The 11681-nt window shown below is 49.2% G+C and overlaps 1 long non-coding RNA gene across 1 annotated transcript in view; it reads right to left on the reverse strand.

Moving 5' to 3' along the window:
* LOC140598898 (uncharacterized) overlaps positions 1-11370 on the reverse strand; it is a 52241-nt gene extending 40871 nt beyond the window's left edge. Inside the window, exon 1 of the long non-coding RNA XR_012001444.1 lies at positions 9819-11370. This is a non-coding gene — a long non-coding RNA (uncharacterized lncRNA). The remainder of the gene's footprint in view (positions 1-9818) is intronic.
* Positions 11371-11681: the final 311 nt, after the last annotated feature.

Below are 11681 nucleotides of genomic sequence, written 5' to 3' on the forward strand. Positions count from 1 at the left end.
CGGAGATACAGAGGCTCTTAATCAAACACCAAGAAAGCCACATCTAGAAGGCTCTTAATCACACACCAAGAAAGCCACACCCAGAAGACTCACAAAAGTGCAATGAGCCCAAACCCAGCCCAGTCTCCACTGGACTGGAGTGTTCAATTTCTTGCCCTACCTGGATAAGAGAGGAAAGGCCAAGTGCCCCATTGAAAGATATCAACTAGGGGATCCCTGGGTGGCGCAGCGGTTTGGCGCCTGCCTTTGGCCCAGGGCGTGATCCTAGAGACCCGGGATCAAATCCCACGTCAGGCTCCCGGTGCATGGAGCCTGCTTCTCCCTCTGCCTGTGTCTCTGCCTCTCTCTCTCTCTCTCTCCGTGTGACTATCATAAATAAATAAAAATTTAAAAAAAAAAAAAGAAAGATATCAACTAGACCCTCCATTGCCCTTTTATACAAATAATTGTCATACAGTCAACAAGTGCTACATACAGGTAGTGGCAAGAAATCAATAATCAAGAGGAAAACTAACAACAGAAGCAGGTCCACAGATAGACCACATATTGAAATAAGGAAACGATTTTTTAAAAACTATGATTGGGACACCTGGGTGGCTCAGTGGTTGAGCGTCTGCCTTTGGTTCAGGTCATGATCCCCGGGTCCTGGGATCATGTCCCACACTGGGGTCCCTGCAGGGAGCCTGCTTCTGCCTCTGCCTGTGTCTCTGCTTCTCTCTCTGTGTGTCTCTCATGAACAAATAAATAAGTCTTTAAAAAATAAAAAATAAAATAACTTATTAATATGTTAAATAAAATATAGAAAAGATAAGCAAAGTGGATGAAAAGATAAACGATTTTCTGTAAAGAACTGGAATACAGAACATGAGAGACTCCTAACTCTGGGAAACGAATAAAGGGTAGTGGAAAGGGAGGTGGGCAGGAGGTTGGGGTAACTGGGTGACGGGGACTGAGGGGGGCACTTGACGGGATGAGTACTGGGTAATATTCTATATATTGGCAAATTGAACTCCAATAAAAAATAATAAATATATATATAAATCTAAAATATGCCTTTTTAATTACTATTTCAATGTGTGTTTTTAATCCTGCCTTCTTTCAGAAGGAGTAATACTATTTACTCTTAATTTTTTTTTTAAATTTCTTTTTTTTTTAATTTTTATTTATTTATGATAGTCACACAGAGAGAGAGAGAGAGAGAGGCAGAGACACAGGCAGAAGGAGAAGCAGGCTCCATGCACCGGGAGCCCGACGTGGGATTCGATCCCGGGTCTCCAGGATAGCGCCCTGGGCCAAAGGCAGGCACCAAACCACTGCGCCACCCAGAGATCCCCTATTTACTCTTAATTAAAATTATTATGGTAACTGAACCTCAAGAAATAATTACATGTCTTTAAATTTACTTATTGGTGTTCTGTTTTGCCTCAAATAATTTTTGGAAATATGTTGCGTATTAGCTACCTTGCAAGGAATTTAAGTTGGGAATCCCTGGGTGGCTCAGCGGTTTAGTGCCTGCCTTCAGCCCAGGGTGTGATCCTGGAGTCCTGGGATCAAGTCCCACATCAGGCTCCCTGCAGGGAGCCTGCTTCTCCCTCTGCCTGTGTCTCTGCCTCTCTCTCTGTCTCTCATGAATAAATAAAATATTAAAAAAAAAAAAAAGGAAAGGACTATGTTGTCTTGTATATAGCACGTGATAGTTCCATCCTATATTAAATCCATAAATCCTTCACAAAAAAAAAAAAGAACTGGAATACATTTTAAAATGTTAAATGGGGGCAGCCCGGTGGCGCAGTGGTTTAGCGCTGCCTTCAGTCCAGGGTGTGATCCTGGGGACCCAGGATCAAGTCCCACATCAGGCTCCCTGCGGGGAGCCTGCTTCTCCCTCTGCCTGTGTCTCAGCCTCTCTCTCTCTCTGTGTCTCTCATGAATAAATGAATAAAATCTTCAAAAAAAATGTTAAATGGAAGAACAGTCTCATACTGAAAAATGCAGTATCTGAAATACCTAAAATTAATGACTCATCGGATGGATTTAACAACAGAAAACAAGTTTAGAGAATACAAATATATACAAATAGAAAATATCCTGATTGAAGCACAGAAAGAATAAACACAGAAAATAAAAAGAGTACAGAACATGAAACATATGAAATATAGTTTAAAAACCTATTTCTGGACTCCCAGAAAGAGAAGCAAGAAATAATGGAGTAAGGGCTATATGCAGAGAAAATGATATAATATTTTTCCAGAATTGTTGAAAACCATGAATCTACAGATTCAAGAAGCTCAGCAAACTAACAGCAGAATGAATAACTAGGAAACCACACAGAGGCATAACATAGTAAGATTTCCAAACACCAAAGACCAACAGAAAAATTTAAAAGCCACAGGAGAAAAAGAACACATTATCTTTGAAGGAACAACTATAAGAGTGACAGTTGATTTTTAAATGGAAGTGATAGGGATCCCTGGGTGGCTCAGTGGTTTAACGCCTGCCTTCAGCCCAGGGTGTGATCCTGGAGTCCCAGGATCGAGTCTCACGTCAGGCTCCTTGCATGGAGCCTGCTTCTCCCTCTGCCTGTGTCTCAGTCTCTCTCTCCTTCTGTGTCTCTCATGAATGAATGAATGAATGAATGAATGAATGAATAAATAAATAAATAAATGTGATAGAAGCCAGAAGACATGGAATGGTATCTTACAGTGCAGAAAGGAAAAATAAAAACATCCACGCATCTGGAATTTTACATCTAATAAAATGCAACTGAAATAGAGTTGCTTTCAGATGACAGACATTATCACCAAAAGACCTATAGCACAAGAAATATGAAAGAAAGTTCTTCAGGGTGAAGGAAAAGAGCCCCATGAGGAAACAGAACTTCAGAAAGAATAGCGAGCATCAGAAATTGTAAATATGTTGGTGTTAAAGATTATATTAATGTCCTATAAGATTTTTACCATTTTTGGAAGTAAAATGCAGGCGAATAAATGGAATGAAACAGTTGTAAGGTTCTTGCCTTGTTCAGGAAGTCACAAGAGTATTAATCGATAGTATATTATAAAAAGTCAATAATATAAAATATAATCTCTGAGATAACCACAAAAGAATAATACATGAATATATAACTCAACAGTTAATAGAAGAGAGAAACTGAATAAAAAAGAGAGTAGTTGAATACAAAAGAAAGCAAGAGGGGCACCTGGGTGGTTCAGTGGTTGAACATCCGCCTTCGGTTCCTAGGGTCCTAGGTCCCCATCCTGGGGTCCTAGGACCGAGTTCCTCATTGGGCTCCCTGCAGAGAGCCTGCTTCTCCCTCTGTCTGTCTCTGCCCCTCTCTCTGGGTCTCTCATGAATAAATAATTTTTTAAAAGACAAGAAAAAAAAGAGGAAACAGAACAGGTGGAAGAAATAGAAACTAAAATACCTGTTAATAAACATGAGTGGAGTCCATGGTTAGAGGCAGTGTGGCAGGATGGAGGGCTGAAACAAGCCACCCAATTAGTGCCATGATTGCTGCCAGGGCCCCTACGTGACAGGGGTCCAGAAGAGCTCCAGATCCCCACGGAAAAAAGCAGAACTGCACCCTTTCCTGACAGCCACAGCCAGGACCATCCCTGAGGGCAATGACCACCTCACACGAAGTCCTGAGACAGATCTACAGAGAGAGGGAGAGGAGAGGAACCAGCCAGCCCTCTTGGTCAACAGTCTGAGCAATCATGGTGGTCTGGGTGCTCAGAGGCTGACAAAGGTCATGCTTTCACAGGTGTTGGCCACAAGCAGGCATCTCCCGCAATCCACTCTGCAAACTTGTTATTGGGATTTCTGTTTAATGACCATGGTATGGCCAACCCAGAGAGACATCTCCAAGGCTGATAAAATCCCACAGATACCACAGGAGGAGCTGTTCCAAGCCTGAGGGTGAGGCTGCTCTGGACTGGCCATATCAGGAACAGCCTGGCAGCCCAAGGGCAGGCTCCTCATCTGACAGTGATCAATGAGGAACCTTTCACCTTGTTTGCACCTAGAGATCCTGTGCTCCTGGAAGCTGGCAGGCTCTGGGATCTAAAATGCCCTGGATAAAGATAGATATCCCCTCCGCCAAAAACAAAAAAAAACAAACAAACAAACCCAGTGAGTCTCCTTAGTGTTACAAAAACCATAGACAGGAGTAACAAATGCTCCCAAAGGGGCCTGGCCACACTACATGGTAGAGGTTATTAAAACAGCAGATCTCCCAAGATAAAATAAATGAGACAAGCACCCAGAAATTTGGGCCATATATAGAGCTATGGGAAGCCCCAAGGGGGTACTAAGGCACCTCTGAAACAAAAGGGCTGCCACAAAGCAAGATCCTCATGGAGGTCGAGTGCTCTCTGCCAGAGGAACTGAGAGCCAGTATTTGCCTGGGAACAAATCCCTCTTTTGGCACCCCTACTACCTGACCCATACCCCTGTATGGGCTTTCAGGGGAAGGGGGATTAGTATGGGATTGAGCTCGCTCTGCTGCAAGGAGGACCAAGGTCTCATGGTCCAGCCAAGTGTAGAATGAGGCCAGGGGCTGTAAATCTTTAGAGCTGTTTCAAATATAATACTTAGGTGAGCCACCCAACAGTAGTTCAGGGAGATGCCAGGAGGATAGCTTTGTGGCCAGGCACTGAGAACAGGTAATTCAGACAGGAAAACTATAAAATAGTCTCCTTAAAGTTGGTCAACAGAATGGATATCCTCTGTACGGGACTCAGCTTGCTACCCTCCCATATCTGCTGGCCCCTTCTCTAGCCCTGGACCCTGGCCTTGCTTCCAGAGAGGGCCAGTCTTATGTTTGACTTTCATCATGCCTTTAGCAACACGAGCCCCAGGAGGTTCTGCATGCCGCTCCAATTTTGCCGAACCCACAGAAGCTCTGGCTCCTCCAGTGGCCTCCTAGAAGAGCTAATTTAACACACAGCAGAAAAGTTCAGGGAAGTAAGTTCCCCGTGAAGTGAACTTGAACTTTTGTGGGAACAGAAGACAGAAGGATTAAGTGTTCTCCTTTCTTCCTCTGTGAAGACTGCTGTGAGATGCATTGTCTCCATAAGGCCTCCCTGGAGATGACCTTCATAGACAAGCAACCAGCTGCAACTTCTTCCCCCCTCACTGAGGCCTCCTTGGATCAACCTTTCAACAGCACACTTGCATTAAGCTTTGCCTCTAGCTGCTTTCTATGCAACTCAGGCTAAGATTCTTACCATCACCGTGTACATTTGACATTATGATGGGGGATCCCAGCCAATGCAATACGACAAGGAAAAGAAATGGGCCATGTCAAGTTTGGAAAAAAATGAATGTGGTGATCCACAGCAGTACGACAGTCTACCTAGAAAGTCCATATAGTTGATAGGGAATCTGGTGGAACTTATGAGGGAATTCAGAAAGGCTAAATCAAAACATGCATACAGGGAGGTCCCTGGGTGGCTCAGCGGTTTGGTGCCTGCCTTCGGCCCAGGCTGTGATCCTGGGGTCCTGGGATCAAGTCCCATATCAGGCTCCCTGCATGGAGCCTGCTTCTCCCTCTGCATCTCTCTCTCTCTCTCTCTCTCTCTCTCTCTCTCTCTCGCTGTCATGAATAAATAAATAAAATCTTTATTAAAAAAACATGCATACAGACAAGTGAAAACAAATCAGAAACTACAATTTTTACCAAGGGCCCTTCCCAACAGCAACAGGAATTATAAGGTAAGTAGGAATACATCTTACAGGCACGGATAAGACGTCTGGAGAAAGTTGTAAAGCAATATGGAAGAACATTTAAAAGCTAAACGAAGAGCATGGATGAGAAGAGCCTATAGTGTTCTCCAGGTAACCTATCAATTCAATGCAGCTGCTATCAGAATACCAAATGTTGACAAGAATTATAAAAAATTGAGCTTTCATAACCTGCTGGTGGGTGATTATTATATCCCCACTTTGAAAGCAATTTAGCAATGTCCAGAAAGCTAAAGGCAGATATATCCTATAACCTGATGATTCTATAACCCACATCTGGGCACACACCTCAGAGAAATCTGGCCCAAGAGCACTGGGGCAGTATCACTCAAAGGCAAATGGCAGTTTCTTTAAGTCAAACCTACACCCACTGAGTGACCCAGTGGTCATATTCCCGGGGCATTTACTCTAGACACATGAAAACTTATATTAACACAAAAATCTGCATGTGAATGTTTATAACATTCATTATCTTCAAAAACTGTAAACAACTCAAATTTTCTTCAGCAAGTGACTAGGTACACTGTGTTTTAAATTTGCCATCAAATACATACCAGCAGGGGCACCTGGGTGGCTCAGTGGTTGAGTATCTGCCTTCCACTCAGGGTGTGATCCCTGGGCCCTAGGATCCGGTCCTGCATCAGGTTCCCCTTAGGGAACCTGCTTCTCCCTCTGCCTGTGTCTCTGCCTCTCTCTCTGTGTCTCTCATGAATAAATAAATAAAATATTTAAAAAAATATTTCCCAGCAGTAAAAAGGAATGAGCTATTGATACACCCAACAACCTGATCAAACTCAAAGGCAATTGGAGTCTCAAAGCTTATATACTGCATGATTCCATTTCTCTCTTGCTTCCAAAAGACTAAACTATGCTGATGGGGACAGACCTGTGGTTGCCAAGGGGTAGGAGCGGGAGGAGGATGTCACCATAAAGGAACAGTATGAGGGATACTCTTAGGATGACAGAGCCATTCTGTATCCTGATTATGGTGATGGTACTTGAGTCTACACAGGTAGATTCAAGAAACCCTCAAGATCCAATTTTGTTGCAACATTGGGAAATTGGAACCCTTGCACGTTATTGGTGGAAATATAAAACGGTATGGCTGCTGTGGGAACAGTTCAGTGGTTTCTCAGAAGTTACACATATATGTCATATGATCTGGTAATTCCATGTCTGGGTATATCCCCCAAGAGAGTGGAAAACAGAGCCTCATATACATACTCGTACACTAACGTTCACAGCAGCATTATTCACAATAGACAAAAGGTAGAAACAACCCAAGTGTCCGCCGAACAATGAATGGTTAAACAAAATGTGATCCGTCCACACGATGGAACCTTATTCAGCTTTAAACAGGAAGGAGATTCTAACAAATGCTACAACACGGATGAAACCCAATGACATGATGCTCAGTGACAGAAGCCAGATATGAAGGACAAATATTGCAGGATTCCATACACGAATCCTCGAGGAGCCAAATTCATAGAGATGGAAAACAGAATGGTGGGGGCCAGAGGCTGGGGTAGGGACAATGGAGTCTAGCGGTTAGTGGGGAACAGAGTTTCAGTTTGGAAAGATGAATAAGTTCTGCAAATGGATGGTGGTGATGGCTGCACAATGTATATGTACATAATGCCACTGAACTGTACATTTATAAATGGCTAAAATAGCCATTTTTATATTGTACATATTGTACCACAGTAAAGAAGTCAAAGAGTCAATGTTACTATGTGATAACTTTAGAAATTAAATAAAATGCAAAAACATGAATCAAGTATTGAATGTGCATACAAATCTCCTGAACTTGTTAAAACACAGATTCTGGCTTAGCAGGCTTTTTGGGGGGGGGGGGGGTGCTGAGAGCCTGCATTTCTAACACAGCCCCAGGTGGTGCTGACACAGTTGGTGGGGAGGACCATGAGTTACACAGTGCTAGGAGACCTCCACCAGAATGCTCACCACTATGCTGCCACATGTAGAAAAACTTGCAAATGAAATGTCCTTCAGTAGAGGAATGGCTAAGTAATGGGTCTGTTCATTCAATGCAGAGCCATTCAGCAGCTAAAATGGATGGGGTAGGCTCACCCGCATTGGCAAGGATAAACAGGCTGGAATATGAAAAAAAAAAAGCAAATTGAAGGTGATATGTTGTACCATGATACTTATACATAAATATTTAAAAGCACACGAGAAGATCAGGTGCTGTACCCAAGACCTATACACAGGGTTCAGTGACAAAGACAGAAGCAGGAAGACATCCACCAGTCTGAGCAACAGCTGCCTCTGGACGTGGACACAGGACAGGAGACACCCCGGGAGCCACCAGCATGGGGACTGTTGTTTTTTCTAATCTGAAGCAAACCCAGGAAACTGCCAACATGGTTGGGTCTAGGAGCTAGGCGTTTGTTATACCATCCTCTGTGTTTGTCAGTTTTCTTAAAATATCATGATTAAAACCCAGGGAATAAAATAATGTTTAATGTATTGTGAAAAACATAAAGAAGGATGCTGCTCACTGCGTTGGTTGTAGTAGCCAAAATATGGAAATCATCGGCCATATAAATAAAGAAAATTCATTCGAGTCTCACCATACATCCATAAGATGCAACACTGCACAGGCATTTATCACCTGGTTGTGGGAGAGCAGGACCCTGGATGAAATCTCAAAAGCACTTCCTGGAGTGGGAGCAGCCAACAAAAAATAATTAACACCCCTGGCTTCCATCTCTGTGAACCGGGTGCCGGGTCAGGAGGTGAGGGGACAACTGGCTGGAGAGGGTGAGGGACCTTCCTGGGGTGAGGGGAATGCTCTAGGCCTCGGGCGGATAGAGATGACACGTGCCTGCAGAGCCCACCCGCTGAGATGTGCTTTGTTACCGATATTGTTAACAATGAGGACTTAGAGAAAGTCGGGTAGTGGGAAGAGTAATGCCACGGACACACGTTTACTGTGAGTCATCGGCTGAAACGCTGAGTTGCAAACCATCGAGAAGAAGTGGACCTTGCTTTTCTTTTTGCGCGGAGAGGAGGCTGCGTAAAGGAAAGTCCACCCCGAGCGTCTTCCCCGCGGCGGGTCGGGCGCAGGCGGGCGGCAGAGGGCGCGCACGGACCGTCCGGCTGCGCCCGCACCTGCACCTGCTGGGCCCCGAACGCGGTCGCCCCGGACGCTGCCCGGGCGCCTGCAGATCCTGCTCCACAGCTGGGGGCGCGGGCCCCAGGGCGGCGATCTCCCGCGGGGAGCCAGGGCCCAGAGGCCGCCGGGCTTGGACCTGGCCCCGCCTGACACGGCGGCCACTGCGGACCCCGCGCAGGCTTCCCCAAGCCGTCCCTGCCGCTCCACGTCTCCTAGACGCAGGCGTCTCAGCGCCCAGGAGGCCGGCCCTCTGGGGGAGCCCAGCGGGAGGGGCCAGAATTCAGCCCCGGGCCTGGAAAGAACCTAGGGCAGGGCTAGAGGCCTTGGAAAGTCACAGTATCTCCCTACCCCCTGCCCCACTGTTGCAAAAGTCCAGGTTTTAAGTGCTCATTTGCACGAGAAATGACAGGATTGTAAAGTAATCATGGCCCAAACATACTTCCCTGGCCAGCAACAGCCCCGGAAAGCTACAGGCCGCCCCCATCCACTCACCTACTGGAGTTTCCAGAAGGAAGAAAGGACACCATCGCCTGCCCCTCAGTTTACTGCCACCTGCTCAGGCCTAGCTAGGAGCTGCCCAGGGCACAACCGGAGTTCTTTGGAGCCATTGGCACTCCCCTGACCACATCTGAGCCGGGCAGAAGAGGAGCCCCCTTGGACACCTTCTGCCTTCCTCCTCAACTGGGCTCATCCTGGGTCTAGCCTCGGAGCAAGCCCAGCTCGTCAATCTCAAGACTGACAACCTCCCATGCCCTGCCAGTCCCAGACCCTCTGGACCTGTCCATGCTCCCCAGGGGCTTCATGTGTCCCCACCAGCCATCTGGCCCCATGTGAGGCTCAACCTGAGTCCTCCTGTCCCCTCCCAGGGTCCAGCACTTTTCAGACTTGGAGTGAGCCCAAACACAGCAAGGCCCCACTGCATCCCCCACGCAGCACTGACCTGGCCATGCATCTGGGTTGGACATTCCCCACAGCTCAGGATCCGCCTCTGGAAGACCTCTCTTCTCAGCAGATTCCAGAGGATTCTGGCTAAGGGCAGAGAAAGAGGAAGGACCTGAAGCCACCCCAGCTCCAGCCCCAAATAGCCCCTGGGTTACCAGTGCGTCCTTCCAGGTCAGGCCCAGGTGATTGTTTGTCCCTGGTGCTGGCTCTTTGCCAGGAACACGCTCTCCCCCTACACACACAGCTACCCCCACATTCCTCAGGCCAGCCAGGAAGGAGGCCTCAGGCCCTTGCTAAACAACTACTCTGTAAAGCTCTGAGGCTGCAAGAGGCCCAGCCTGCTCTCTCCGGAACAGGAATGAGGATCAGCAAAGGGGCCCTCCAGACACCCACCCCCAGCGCCCTCCTGCAGTGATGCCCTCCTGCACGCCCACACAGTGCTCTGGGTCCTGAGGGCTCATCTTGGCCCAAGCCAGTTGCACCTGCTTCATTTTCTGTGACCCTTCATTCAACCAGGGATGCCAAAAGTGGCCCCAGGCTCCCTCCCTTTGTGGGAAGGAGCTGCACTTCCTGAAGGCCAAAGCTCCTTTCAGAGCCCCAGGGTGGCCCTGGGAGACTTGCCAAGGCTAGGGGGCTCCAGGCTGGAGGAAAGATGGCCCTCACTCTCCATCAGGCAGCCTTGGGGGGGGGGGGGGCTAGTTAGAAACAGCTGTGGTGTCTGGTCACACCTTCCCCCTCCCTCAAAAATAATTACCTTTGAAGGCTCCCATCCACTGTCAACTCCCTGGCAAGGATCTTTGTCCTCTGTCTCAGAACTAACTCCCCAGTGGCCAGCACAGGGCCTAGCCCCAGAAGGTGCTCAGTAAGGACTGGATGAATCTGGAGATGTGTATCCTCCTGGATCTCCTGGTCCTAGCTCCCTGCCTGCCCCCAGGTCTAGGGAGGGTTCAGGTCTTTCCTGCCTAGGGCGGGGTTGGGGGGATGGGGGCGGGGGGAGTCGGGGGGGGGGGGGGGGGCCCTCCTGCACCCGGGTGCCTCCACAGCCTCCAGCCATTGCTTGCATGCCACCTCCTGGGGTGGCCTCCAGACGGCCCACCACCTTGTTTCCGGCCCAACCCTGCTCAAGGGGTAATTACCTAGGTCCCCCCACCCCCAACGCGCCCTCTGGACTCCCTGCACCCTGGCCTCCAGCGCGACTTTCCCCACCGTGGAGGGGGGGGCGGGGACAGACCCTCAACAGCCTTCTTTGTGCGGGGAGGGGAGGAGAACACACAGTCAGGGTGCACCCCATGAGCGCTGTTCTCCCTGGAAGCACCAGGGGCCAGAGGTGACCCGGTGGGGCCAGGGGGCAGCGCTGCACTGGGGACCCCCTCGCCGGACTCCAGGAGCTGTGTGACCCCACACGAACCATCCCGCCTCGGAGCTCCCCATCTGCTGCCCAGCACAGTGGAAACCCAGGTTCCCAGCCCCGGGGTCGTAGGTGCTGCAGGTGAGGTGCCCGCCGGGCCCAGCTCGCCGCGGGGTCCCCGGCCCGCAGGCCCCGCGCAAACAAAGGCTGTGGGCCGGGGGAGGCGGCGCCAGCTCCGGCCGCGGCGGGGGCGGGGGGAGGGACCCTCGCGCCAGGACCCGTTCGGCCGGCCCCTCCTCGGGCGTGAGTGCCGCGACGCCCGGCGTCCCCGGCCGTGGGGTGGGCGCCGGGGCTGGGAAGGCTTCCCGGAGGTGGGGGCCCCGGCGGCGCGGGAGGGACGCTGTGCGGCGCCTTTAAGAGCCGGTGCCCGGGCGAGGGGCGGAGGGCTGAGGGCGGAGGGCGGAGGGCGGAGGCCCGCTCGCCCCCCCCCGCCCCGCTCCTGCCCCCCGCGGC

This window comes from Vulpes vulpes, chromosome 5 (assembly GCF_048418805.1).
Source record: "Vulpes vulpes isolate BD-2025 chromosome 5, VulVul3, whole genome shotgun sequence".
NCBI lineage: Eukaryota > Metazoa > Chordata > Mammalia > Carnivora > Canidae > Vulpes > Vulpes vulpes.